Genomic DNA, 13,185 nt, shown 5'->3' on the forward strand with positions numbered 1-13,185 from the left:
GTCTGACTAATCAAGTACAAGTCCTAGCTTCCTTGATCTTGTTTCAGTCTTCGGTGACTATATCTTTAACAATGGTGACATTCTCGCGAGGATCAGGCCTGTTTCTTACTAGGAAGTGTAGAATATGCGGTTCGCGTGAGAGTTGTCTGGTAAGTTGTCGGAGGCAGCTGTCAGACAACGTTTTTTGTAAGAAACTTCCTGGCAGATTAAAACTGTGTGCCGGACCGAGATTCGAACTCGGGACCTTTGCCTTTCGCGGGCAAGTACTCTACCAACTGAGCTACCGAAGCACGACTGACACCCCGTCCTCACAGCTGTACTTCTGCCAGTATATCGTCTCCTACCATCTAGCTTCTGTGAAGTTTGGAAGGTAGGACACGAGGTACTGGCAGAAGTAAAGCTGTGAGGACGGGGCGTGAGTCGTGCTTGGGTAGCTCAGTTGGTAGAGCACTTGCCCGCGAAAGGCAAAGGTCCCGAGTTCGAATCTCGGTCCGGCATACAGTTTTAATCTGCCAGGAAGTTTCATATCAGCGCACACTCCGCTGCAGAGTGAAAATCTCATTCTGGAAACGTTTTTAGTATTACTTCACAACACTCTCGGTCCATACCGCCGATAACGTATGCATAATTTTCCCTGTCGACAATGGGCTCGTTAAAGTCACCGCCAACTACTACCATATGCTCAGGATATTTCCATGTTATCTTTGGATGACTCTACTACTTTTGTGTCTGAAATTGGTGCTCCATAGAAACGTCGGGTTATTAATCTTAAGTCCACTGATCCCGGCTACTCTTGTCCGCGTTAGTTTGGCATCAGATTGGTCTTGGACCTCGCTAGATCTTCACGGTTCTGCTTGCCGCTTTGAACACGCCTCCTGCTGGAGAGTCCAGTCTATGTTTCCGACACGAATTCCACATGCTGTCGGAAGTCACCTTGCCCTCTACTTCGGGTTACCTTGCCCTCTGCTTCGGGTTCGGCTGAGTTCCTAGACTTCTACGATGGCAGCAGCTTCCTACAAGAGACCCCAAACTTGGGACTTCGTTATGAGTGCTCCGGCAGTTAATATTTTATATTTAGTAATATTTTATATTTAGTAATAATAATAATAAAAACATACCTACGTCACATGTACACTGCCAACTGACAATTGTCCTATAGTTGTCAAACTAGGCGTGTAAGTATGTAAATGCCTGTATATATGAATTACGTCTTCTCGTAATCTGTAATACCGCTAAATGTGTAGTATGCATGTAAATGTGATCCACGGATGATGGGAACTACTTCTTCTATTGCTATTACTACGACTATTGCTACATTCGCTGACGGCCATATGCTTATTTCAAGGAAAGAAAATGAAAGAATCTGTTTATGAATTAAATAAATTATCTCAAGAATGTTAACTGAAAATTTCGTGCAGAAAACAAAACCCTTTGCTTTTGGAAAACAACATCCAATTCGAAGTAAAATTTTCTAACAGAAAATAAAATGTACTGACGGAAAGGATCGCAAAAACAAAACGCAATTGCGTGACACAAACTAATGTTGCCGCCAGTCGCACAAGAGTGAGCCTAGTGGCGCCGCTATGAGGACGCAAATCAGGCTTGCTTTATGTATGTGCTGTAACGGTCGCGAGCGTTAGTTACCTTTGAGATTGGATGTAATGTGTTGATATTAGTCAAGAATCCATTTAAGGCAACAAAGACGCCATTATCAGCACATCACTGAACGAGGTTGTGTAATAGGGCTATGAGAAGGTGATGTTACTTGCAGAAAGACTTGGCAGGAATGCAGCCACTGCACATGACTGCTTACAGTGGTGGTCACGAGAATGTAAGGTCACAGGAACAACGGGCTCTGAAAGGCCACGTGACATCGAGAGGGAAGAGCATCGTGTTCGGCGTATGGCTCTAGCGCATCATCCTGCACCTGCAGCAGCAACTTGGGCAGCAGTTGGCACCACAATGGCAAAACGAACTGTTACAAATCGGTTACTTCAAAGGCAGCTCCAAGCCAGATGCCCTATAGTATGCATTCCATTGACCCCAAAGCACCGCTATTTGCGACTTCAGTGACGCAAGGGAGAGCTCATTGGAAGGAAGCGTGGAGGTCTATTGTGTTTTCTATGAAAGTTGGTTGTGCCTAGGTGGCAGTGATGGCCGTGTGTTGGTTACAGGGAGAACACGTGAGCACCTGCAACCAACCTGTCTGTGCCGGCCGGTGTGGCCGAGCGGTTCTAGGCGCTTCAGTCTGGAACCGCGCGATCGCTACGGTCGCAGGTTCGAATCCTGCCTCGGGCATGGATGTGTGTCATGTCCTTAGGTTAGTTAGGTTTAAGTCTTTCTAAGTTCTAGGGGACTGATGACCCCCAGATGCTAAGTCCCATAGTGCTCAGAGCCATTTGAACCAACCAACCTGTCTGTGTGCTACACACACTGGAGTTACGGTGTGGGTTGCCATTTGGTATGACAGCAGGAGGATTCTCGTGGTTATCCCACGCACCATGATTGCAAATTTGTACATCAGTCTGGTAATTAAAGCTGTTGTGCTGCAGTTACTGAACAGCATTTCAGGGTTTTTTCCCAACAGGATAACGCTCGGCTGCATACCGCTGTTTTAACCCAATATGCTCTACACAGCGCCGACGCGTTGCCTATGCCTGCTCGACCACCAGATCTGTCTCTAATAGAACATATATGGGATATCATCGGATGACAACTCCAGCATTAATCGTCCTCGTATTGACCGCCCAAGTGCAACAGGCTTCGAACACCGTCCCACAAACTGACGTCCGGCACCTGTACACCACAATGCACGCACGTTTGCATGCTTACATTCAAGTTTCTGGCTGTTACGTCGATAATTAATGTATCAGCATTTCACATTGGTAATGGTTTATCTCGCTCCTACATTATCCTGTGATCTTGCAATGTTAATCATTTACATATGTTATCTAGACAAATGAACTCCCGAACATTCATTACTCTACATTATTTTTTGATGTTGAAATTTTTTTCCTGTCAGAGTATCTTTGCTGTGACGTAGCGTAAGATTTGGTAACGACATACAAAATAAAGTAAACAAGTTCAATAATTAAAAAAAATGGCTCTGAGCACTATGGGACTTAACTTCTGAGGTCATCAGTCCCCTAGAATTTAGAACTACTTAAACCAAACTAACCTAAGGACACCACACACATCCATGCCAGAGGCAGGATTCGAACCTGCGACCGTAGCGGTCCTGCGGTTCCAGACTGTAGCGCCTAGAACCGCACGGCCACCCCGGCCGGCGTTTAATAATATTCCTGAAAGAATTAGCAGAGAGCTAAAATATAAAACATGTAAACATACGCGATTATAGTTTTATAAAACTATTTCATTATCAACACAATTATATGAAAGTGAATCAAGGGAGCCAGAGTACGGAGAAGATGGTTTTAAGAAGTTGCAAGGGATGTAAAAGAACAGACAGGTTAAAGAAAAGTTGATATCAGAAATGAAATAAGCGTTTGCAGCGTAAAAGGAAAATTTGGAAGAAAATAAGATGAAGTGGACTAAATATCAACAAAGAACTGATCCTGAAGACCGGCAGTTGTGATAAAGAAATACAAAGCCAAACAGAAAACGAGATCCTGGTGGACAAAAGAAAGATGAGAACTGTAACAAAAACAGTCTAAAATGGGAGGTAACTGGTAGAAACAATAGAAAGTTCTGCGGCTGTAGTATGGCTACATGAGCCCCACAAATGATGTAAAAATGTTGTTGGGCAGTATTAAAATTTGCAGACTCCATAAACAAATTTATTAGAACAAAACTGGAAGTAGAATTAATTTCATATATTACTTTAGAAATCATTTTTCAACTGAAACATAAGACAGAGATATCGTCTGGTATCTTTGGTAAAAAGAATAATACCAACAAGGCGTTATGTAACTTGGAAACTGCAACCTCTTCGAACGTGTGTATTAGCACAATGATTTATCATCTCTGCGTCCAGAATACTCAAAAGTAATGCAGTATACAGTGAGTTGGGAAGAAATTAACTCAACATCTGCAATTTACCCAAATACCTAGTGACTTTTCTTGATAAAAACTGCTTTTAAATGTCTACTAGTGGAATCCTCATATAAAGTACATCAGTACTATATTGTAAGAGAGTATGGGATTTTTTTAACTTCAAACTTCGGTGTGTTGAATTTTAATTATGTAAGAATTCTTCTTGTGGCGGACGAAAATCTGATACTAGTGATGTAGAATCGATCCAATTTTCATCATTGCGTCACTGATAGTAAGTCGATTATTATATCTGATTTCACTGTTATTTTTGTAATTCCGTAGAACAAGATGAATGTTGAAATAACTTATTGGAATACACATGGATAACGTGTTCGTCAATCGCCGATATTTCGACAGGTGGACGCCTCATAGTTTTCAATGAAACGAGAGATCGTTTCATTTGTGTCCCCAAAACACTGTTGAAAGATTGGCAGTTGTTGAAGACGTTACCCAGATGCATTCCCGTCAGTGATTTGAATATTCGATACGACAGAAAAAGCTCAAATTCAAACAAACAGAAACTTTATTGTGTAGGTCATGCACAGAGGGTCAAAGCAAAAGAGAATATCATATGGTCCTTATCATACAGGACAAGACAACGTTGCCCCAGAGTTGCTGTGTATTTGGCAAGCAACAAGTGTTTTCTACGAGGCATATAAATAAAGTAGTGGCAACGTAGTCAAGACACTCAAGGAGATCGGGCATTCGCAAATAGGATGTGGAAGCGGTCAGGTGGCGCTGTTGTAAATGTGGTGTGTGTGTTGAGGGGCATCCAAATGGAAGCATTTTTGCTGCTTGGCGCTTAAATAAGGAGTGTCGATTTTACCACTCTGGAGCACGTTTTCAAAAGACGATCAAGGTTCGTGGATTAAAATTGAGGGCACCCGTACGAAAATGCATCAGTATATTATCGAGGGTTACTTGAAGCCTGTGGTGAGGACTCATTACTGTCTAGGATAGCTGCATGATGGGTCAAGGCGTTTCATGCGGAGCGGAATGAGACTGCGGATTGGCACCGCAAATGTCGGCCCTCCATTCCTCAAGATCGGATTGATATTGAGAGTGATCTCGTTTCCGTAAACCATCGATGAACGGTCCGGGAATTAACCGTAGAGGTTGGTCTCAGTCAACAAACGGTGTGGCACTTACTGACGAGCCGGCCGCGGTGGTCTAGCGGTTCTAGGCGCGCAGTCCGGAACCGCGCGACTGCTACGGTCGCAGGTTCGAATCCTGCCTCGGGCATGGATGTGTGCGATGTCCTTAGGTTAGTTAGGTTTAAGTAGTTCTAAGTTCTAGGGGACTGATGACCACAGCAGTTGAGTCCCATAGTGCTCAGAGCCATTTGAACATACTGACGAAACGTCTTAACGTGAGGAAAATTACGATCCGTTGGGTTCCACATCGACTCAAAGACCTACAGAAATGTCACTGGTATGCACTGGCTGGTATCCACCTGGATAAATAACGCGTCGAAGGAGATGCATTCCCACATTGTAGCCATTGACGAGAAGTGGGCACAAGCCTAAGCGCCTGAATTAAAGCGTAAATCGAATAAAGTCACCTAGGTTCGCCGCGTCCACAGAAAATTCGTCAGGAAGCCAATAATGTGAAGCTTATGCTGATTGTGGCATACTAGTACTAGGGTGTTACTCTTATGCGTGCTCTGTCTAAGGGACAAACCGTTAACAGTGACTATTATTGCCGATTTCTGGAGCGACATCTCCGCCCAGTTATATGGCGCAAATGTCCCACATTTATTGAGAGACGATCGCTCTATCGTATTGCCGCAAACAGCGTCAAGCTCTTACTGCAACGTTGCAATTGGGAGGCCTTGGTACGCCCGCCTTACTGCCGACTTCCTGAAGTGCCACATGTTCAAAAATGGTTCAAATGGCTCTAAGCACCATGGGACTTAACATCTGAGGTCATCAGTCCGCTAGACTTAGAACTACTTAAACCTAACTAACCTAAGGACATCACACACATCCATGCCAGAGGCAGGATTCGAACCTGCGACCGTAGCAATAGCGCGGTTCCGGACTGAAGCACTTAAAACCGCTCGGCCACAGCGGCCGGTGAAGTGCCACCTGTACTCTGCACAGTAGGGCACTCCGCCGGTGTCATCAACAGTATTGTTAGCGACTTCTCGTCATTTGGTAAAAGGTAATAAACTTTGCGTGAGACTACATCGAAGCAATGTAACTTGTTGCTTCATTAAATATTGTGTTCTGTCATTATTACTACTACTTTATTTACAGCCCACGTAGTTCACAGAACACGCGTAGAATTTCTCTTCGTTGAAAAATGATATCACTCACACGAAACAAGTTACCAGATTTGTAAGGTCCTTCTGAAACAGGATCCACCATTGCTCCGTCAGTTTTGCCGGCACCTCATCGTGAAGCGAACGCTCTCTGGCGAGACGTTCGTAGCACGCCCGAGCACGCGATACTGTATCTGTACTCTGTATGCAGCAGGTTTGCTTACTTGCGCCGCGATAACAAATCTCTCATTTAATGTTTCCAGTTCTGTGGCCCCGCCCTGGCCGGCTAGAGTTCGCTTATTGTGCTGCCCACTGGTGGGCCGGTATTGACTGAACGGTAAAAGTAGAGACGGCTCTTAGGTAAGTCTGCGATGTGGTTCAGCCTGCAAGTGACAGAGAAATAATTACGGTTTTGGTAGGTTACTGCTGGTTACCGTCTGTTGTCTTGTTACTTGTGTCTCCCAGTCTTATATTAGATAGGAAAGGGGATGACATCTGTCTACAGTAAGTTTTCCATATGTTTACTTGTTTCCCTCCACATATATATTCTGTAAGGTGCATGGTTATTCTGTACGGTAGATGGTTGAGGGCACATGACACCAATATTAGGGATTTTCTGAGCCATTTCATTCGCGTGTTGAGTGAGGCAAAAATGAATGACTCTATGGGTTGTCCCAGGAGGAGTGGTCAATATTCAGGGATATGACAGCAATGATCATTTGAAGCAAGTAACTTCAGCCGAATGATTTCCTAGGAAGGAAGCATTAAATGTACATTATTTACACTGAAGAGCCAAAGAAACTGATACACCTGCGTAATATCGTACAGTGGCCCCGTGAGCATACAGAAGTGCCGCAACACGAGTTGACGTGGACTCGACTAATGTCTGAAGTAATGTTGGACGGAACTGACTCCAGGATCCTGCACTTGTGTCCATATATACGTAATAGTACGAGAGCGTGGAGATCTCTTCTGAATAGCACGTTCCGAGGCATTCCAGATACGCTCAGTAATGTTCATGTCTCGGAAGTTTGGTGGCCAGCAGGAGTGTTTAAACTCAGAGGTGTGTTCCTGGAGCCACGCTGTAGCAATTCTGGGCGTGTAGGGTGTCGCCTTGTCCTGCTGGAACTGTCCAAGTCCGTCGGAATGCACACTACACATATGGATGCAGGTGATCAGACAGGATGCTTACGTACGTGTCACCTGTCAGAGTCGTATCTAGACGTATCAGGGGTCCCATGTCACTCCAGCTGCACTCACGCCACACATTACAGAGCCTCCAACAGCTTGAAGAGTCCCCTGCTAACATGCAGGATCCATGGATTCATGAGGTAGTCTCCAGACCCGTACACATCCATCCACTTGATACAGTTTGAAACGAGACTTGTCCTACCAGGTCACACGTTTCCAGTTATCAATAGTCCAATGTCGGTTCTGACGGGGCGAGGCGTAAAGCTTTATGTCGTGCAGTCATCAAGGTTACACGAGTGGGCCTTCGGCTCCAAAAGCTCATATCGATGATGTTTCAATGAATAGTTCGCACGCTAACACTTGCTGATGGCCCAGCATTGATATCTGCAGCAGTTTGCTGAATGTTTGCACTTTTCTCACATTGAACGACTCTCTTCATTCGTCGTTGGTCCCGTTCTTGAGAGATCTTTTTGGGGCCGCAGCGATGTCGGAGATTTGATGTTTCGCCTGACTTCTGATATTCACGGCATATTCGTGAAATGGTCGTACGGGAAAGTCCCCACTTCATCGCTTCCTCGGAGATGCTGTGTCCCATCACTCGTGCGCCGACTATAGCACCACATTCAAACTTACGTAAATCTTGATAACCTGCCTATGTAGCAGCGTAACCGATCTAAAAACTGCGCCAGGCACTTGTTGTCTTACATAGGCGTTGCCGTCCGCAGCGCCGTATTGTGCCTGTTTACATGTCTCTGAATACGCATGTCTATACCAGTTTCTTTGACACTTCAGGGTATGACGTGATAAGCATTTTGGTGTGTTTGGTAGAAATTATATGAAAGAAAGTTGACGTTGAGAGACAACTGCCAGTCTCTACACGAAGCGTCTACCCTCTGCAGGTCTTTCTGCATTTCGCTACAATTTTTATGGCAAAGTTTTGAACATGGCTGCTTGGTTCAGTTACCGTTTATAAATTAAAATTGAAACAAATGAGCCAACGGTCACAATTTTTTAGTATTATTTAGCAAGTTTCAACACTTCTAAGAGTGCCTTCATCGGAATTTAGAAATTTAGGTCTATAACATAATCAAAATTTATGGGAAGACAAACAATTTCTTTATATAAAAAAGTGTAAGTACTGGCTTACAATACAAGACAAAGACAGTACTTATACAGGGTGTTACAAAAAGGTACAGCCAAACTTTCAGGAAACATTCCTCACACACAAAGAAAGAAAATATGTTATGTGGACATGTGTCCGCAAACGCTTACTTTCCATGTTAGAGCTCATTTTATTACTTCTCTTCAAATCACTTTAATCACGGAATGGAAACACACAGCAACAGAACGTACCAGCGTGACTTCAAACACATTGTTGCAGGAAATGTTCAAAATGTCCTCCGTTAACGAGGATACATGCATCCACCCTCCGTCGCATGGAATCCCTGATGCGCTGATGCAGCCCTGGAGAATGGCGTATTGTATCACAGCCGTCCACAATACGAGCACGAAGAGTCTCTACATTTGGTACTGGGGTTGCGTAGACAAGAGCTTTCAAATGCCCCCATAAATGAAAGTCAAGAGGGTTGAGGTCAGGAGAGCGTGGAGGCCATGGAATTGGTCCGCCTCTACCAATCCATCGGTCACCGACTCTGTTGTTGAGAAACGTACGAACACTTTGACTGAAATGTGAAGGAGCTCCATCGTGCATGAACCACACGTTGTGTCGTACTTGTAAAGGCACATGTTCTAGCAGCACAGGTAGAGTATCCGGTATGAAATCATGATAACGTGCTCCACTGAGCGTAGGTGGAAGAACATGGGGCCCAATCAAGACATCACCAACAATGCCTGCGCAAACGTTCACAGAAAATCTGTGTTGATGACGTGAAGTCAACATTACCTTCCTTCAATTGGGCCAACTGGCGGTGAATCGAGGAAGTACATACATACTGACGAAACTAAAATGAGCTCTAACATGGAAATTAAGTGTTTCCGGACACATGTCCACATAACATCTTTTCTTTATTTGTGTGTGAGGAATGTTTCCTGAAAGTTTGGCCGTACCTTTTTGTAACACCCTGTATATCACATATAAAATAAATAACACGCCAGAAGGGCTTTAGTGACAAAATAAAGGAATGTGTGAAGGCGAGCCTCTAAGGGCTGCTCATACCTGTACAGCCACAGGTTTCTCAAAATGGTTCAAATGGCTCTGAGCACTATGGGATTTACCATCTGAGGTCATCAGGCCCCTAGAGCTTAGAACTACTTAAACCTAACTAAACTAAGGACATCACACACACCCACGCCCGAGGCAGGATTCGAATCTGCGACCGTAGCAGTCGCGGGGTTCCGCACTGAAGCGCCTAGAACCACTCGGCCACCTTGGCCGGCCCACAGGTTGCAACGGACTCTGACCTGTTATGTATTTTATACGTGACATGTAAGTACCGTCTCTGTCTTGTATTGTTAGTCAGTACTTACACATTTTTACATAAAAATTTTTCTTCCCATGAATTGGTAATTATGTTATAGACCACTTTAAAAGTCTAAATTCTGATGAAGGCACTCTTAGAAGTGTTGAAACCTGGTAAATAAGACTAAAAAATTGCGACCGAGGGCTCATTTGTTTCAATTTAAATTTATATGGCGTTGCTACTCTCCTATACAGGGCAATTTCGTGATGATATTACAAAACTTCAGGGATGATGGAGATTGTATCAGTGTATCAGTTTGAGGTAAGGCACCCTAGTTGACTTCCGGAAGGCGTTCGATACAGTTCCGCACAGTCGCCTGACAATCAAAGTAAGAGCCTACGGAATATCAGACCAGCTGTGTGGCTGGATTGAAGAGTTTTTAGCAAACAGCACACACCATATTGTTATCAATGGGGAGACGTCTACAGACGTTAAAGTAACCTCTGGCGTGCCACAGGAGAGTGTTATGGGACCATTGCTTTTCACAATATATACAAATGACCTAGTAGATAGTGCCGGAAGTTCCATGCGGCTTTTCGCGGATGATGCTGTAGTATACGAAGAAGTTGCAGCACTAGAAAATTGTAGCGAAATGCAGGAAGATCTGCAGCGGATAGGCACTTGGTGCAGGGAGTGGCAACTGACCCTTAACATAGACAAATGTAATGTATTGCGAATACATAGAAGGAAGGATCCTTTATTGTATGATTATATGATAGCGGAACAAACACTGGTAGCAGTTACTTCTGTAAAATATCTGGGAGTATGCGTGCGAAACGATTTGAAGTGGAATGGTCATATAAAATTAATTGTTGGTAAGGCGGGTGCCAGGTTGAGATTCATTGGGAGAGTCCTTAGAAAATGTAGTCTATCAACAAAGGAGGTGGCTTACAAAACACTCGTTCGACCTATACTTGTGTATTGCTCATCAGTGTGGGATCCGTACCAGATCGAGTTGACGGAGGAGATAGAGAAGATCCAAAGAAGAGCGGCGCGTTTCGTCACAGGGTTATTTGGTAACCGTCATAGCGTTACGGAGATGTTTAGCAAACTCAAGTGGCAGACTCTACAAGAGAGGCGCTCTGCATCGCGGTGTGCTTGCTCGCCAGGTTTCGAGAGGGTGCGTTTCTGGATGAGGTATCGAATATATTGCTTCCCCCTACTTATACCTCCCGAGGAGATAACGAATGTAAAATTAGAGAGATTCGAGCGCGCACGGAGGCTTTCAGACAGTCGTTCTTCCCGCGAACCATACGCGACTGGAACAGAAAAGGGAGGTAATGACCGTGGCACGTAAAGTGCCCTCCGCCACACACGTTGGGTGGCTTGCGGAGTATAAATGTAGATGTAGATGTAGTTCGGGAACGACCGAGGGGAAGGTATAAGCGTAAGTCTTTTCAAGTTCCGCATTATCCTTGCGTAACTAAGGGCCACAACCTCCGAACCTTGATCATGACATGCAGAATTCCCGCTGAATACTCCCCAATACCTTAAGGTAACTTCCCCTGTTGATGAGCTAGTAATGGCGCACGCCACTTGAGGTCAGAGGGACCGGAAATCCTACGTGTCTACGGTACAGTTGTTGAATTTCATTTATCTGCATAATTTTTACAAGCTGCTGGACTTACAACAGTTGTTCAGAATGGCGTCCCCCAGCGTCAGTGCAGACTTGGCATCGTCACACAGAGTTCTGTCATATCCGTTCTAATATCCCAGATGACGTTTGCAAAGTGTTGCAGGCACTGAGAATTCTTCGGTTTCGACATATGTCTCGTACACAAGCCGTCTCTCACGGCCCCAAAAGAAGAAATCAAGAGTGGTTAGATCAGATGTACGTACTGGCCACGAAAGAGGACATCCTCTTCCTATCCACTTTTCAGGAAACGTCTGATCCAGGTGTTCACGAACCCTCAGTCCAAAGTAAGGTGGGACTCCATCACGTTGGAACCACATCCGTTCACAATAACAAGTGGGATTTTAGCAACATCAGTATGGGTACATGTATTCCTCAGTCAGAGGCATTAGAAAGATTTTCGCTTATAACTTTGGACGGGGTCGCTTCCGGACCTGGGTCTCTTACCTCAAATTGATACATGTACCCTTTCCTGTCATCCATGAAAATTTCTATTATCATTACGACAAACTTTGTACACACTTTTCTTTCCTTCTAAACCTTCTGGAGAATATCTTGAACATTTGATTTAGAGATGTTGCTACACTGCGATTTTAGGTACTACTGCATTGATTGACACACAGCGGTCGCACGTCCGCTACTTCAACACTGCCTACTCACAACTGACTGGTTGAAGGCACATTTGTTACGAACAGTTCTAAGTGCAGGCTGCCACCGTAATTACTGCGCTGATGCCAGGAATAAAATGAGTCTCTGAACTTTGTTGATAGTGTACAACAGCATTATAGCAGGTAACTCTCACGGTGCTTTGATCATGACATCCCAATCAGAACTTTGTAATCAGTTCTACTTTAGGAAGTTCTGAATACAATCACGAATCTTGTTCAAATGACTCTGAGCACTATGCGACTTAACTTCTGAGGTCATCAGTCGCCTAGAACGTAGAACTAATTAAACCTAACAAACCTAAGGATATCACACACATCCATGCCCGAGGCAGGATTCGAACCTACGACCGTAGCGGTCGCTCGGCTCCAGAATGTAGTGCCTAGAACGAAGCTTGTCTATTATTCTTTATTTCGTTCTCTATGCGAAATTGTTGAACCGCATCGAAAAGCTTCCGAAAATTACGGAGCACAGTATCTACACTGGTGCCTTTGTCTACGGTCCTATGGATTTTGTAGCGGAACAGAGCGAACTGAATTTCACGAGATCGCTGTCTGCGAAATCCTAAAAGGAGTATTTCCTTCTCTAAAAACGTCAACATAAGCGAGCATGAAACGTTTTTCGCGATGCTGACCTTGGTGGTATAGTGCTATAATTATGTGCATAAGTCCGTTGAGGCCTTCTTGAAATCGGGGATCCCTGCGCCTCTTTCAGTGCGATTTGAATCCTTCATTGGACCAGCAACTGACGATAAACTGCTTCTAAAAGGTGGGCAATTTCTTTCGAAAAATGTCTGTAGAATCTCATAGGGATCTCTTGCCTGTCTTCTGTTGGGTAGTTTTATTTGCTTTTGTATTGCACGATCTCAATATATGTGATTTCACTTTTTCGTGCGATAG

At 44.3% G+C, this 13,185-nt stretch overlaps 1 non-coding gene across 1 annotated transcript; it reads left to right on the forward strand.

Moving 5' to 3' along the window:
- Positions 1 to 423: 423 nt before the first annotated feature.
- On the forward strand, positions 424 to 498 carry Trnas-cga. Its single transcript has one exon. It is a non-coding gene; the product is annotated as a tRNA-Ser (tRNA).
- The last annotated feature ends 12,687 nt before the right edge of the window (positions 499 to 13,185 follow it).

This window comes from Schistocerca americana, chromosome 6, assembly GCF_021461395.2.
Source record: "Schistocerca americana isolate TAMUIC-IGC-003095 chromosome 6, iqSchAmer2.1, whole genome shotgun sequence".
Taxonomy (NCBI): domain Eukaryota; kingdom Metazoa; phylum Arthropoda; class Insecta; order Orthoptera; family Acrididae; genus Schistocerca; species Schistocerca americana.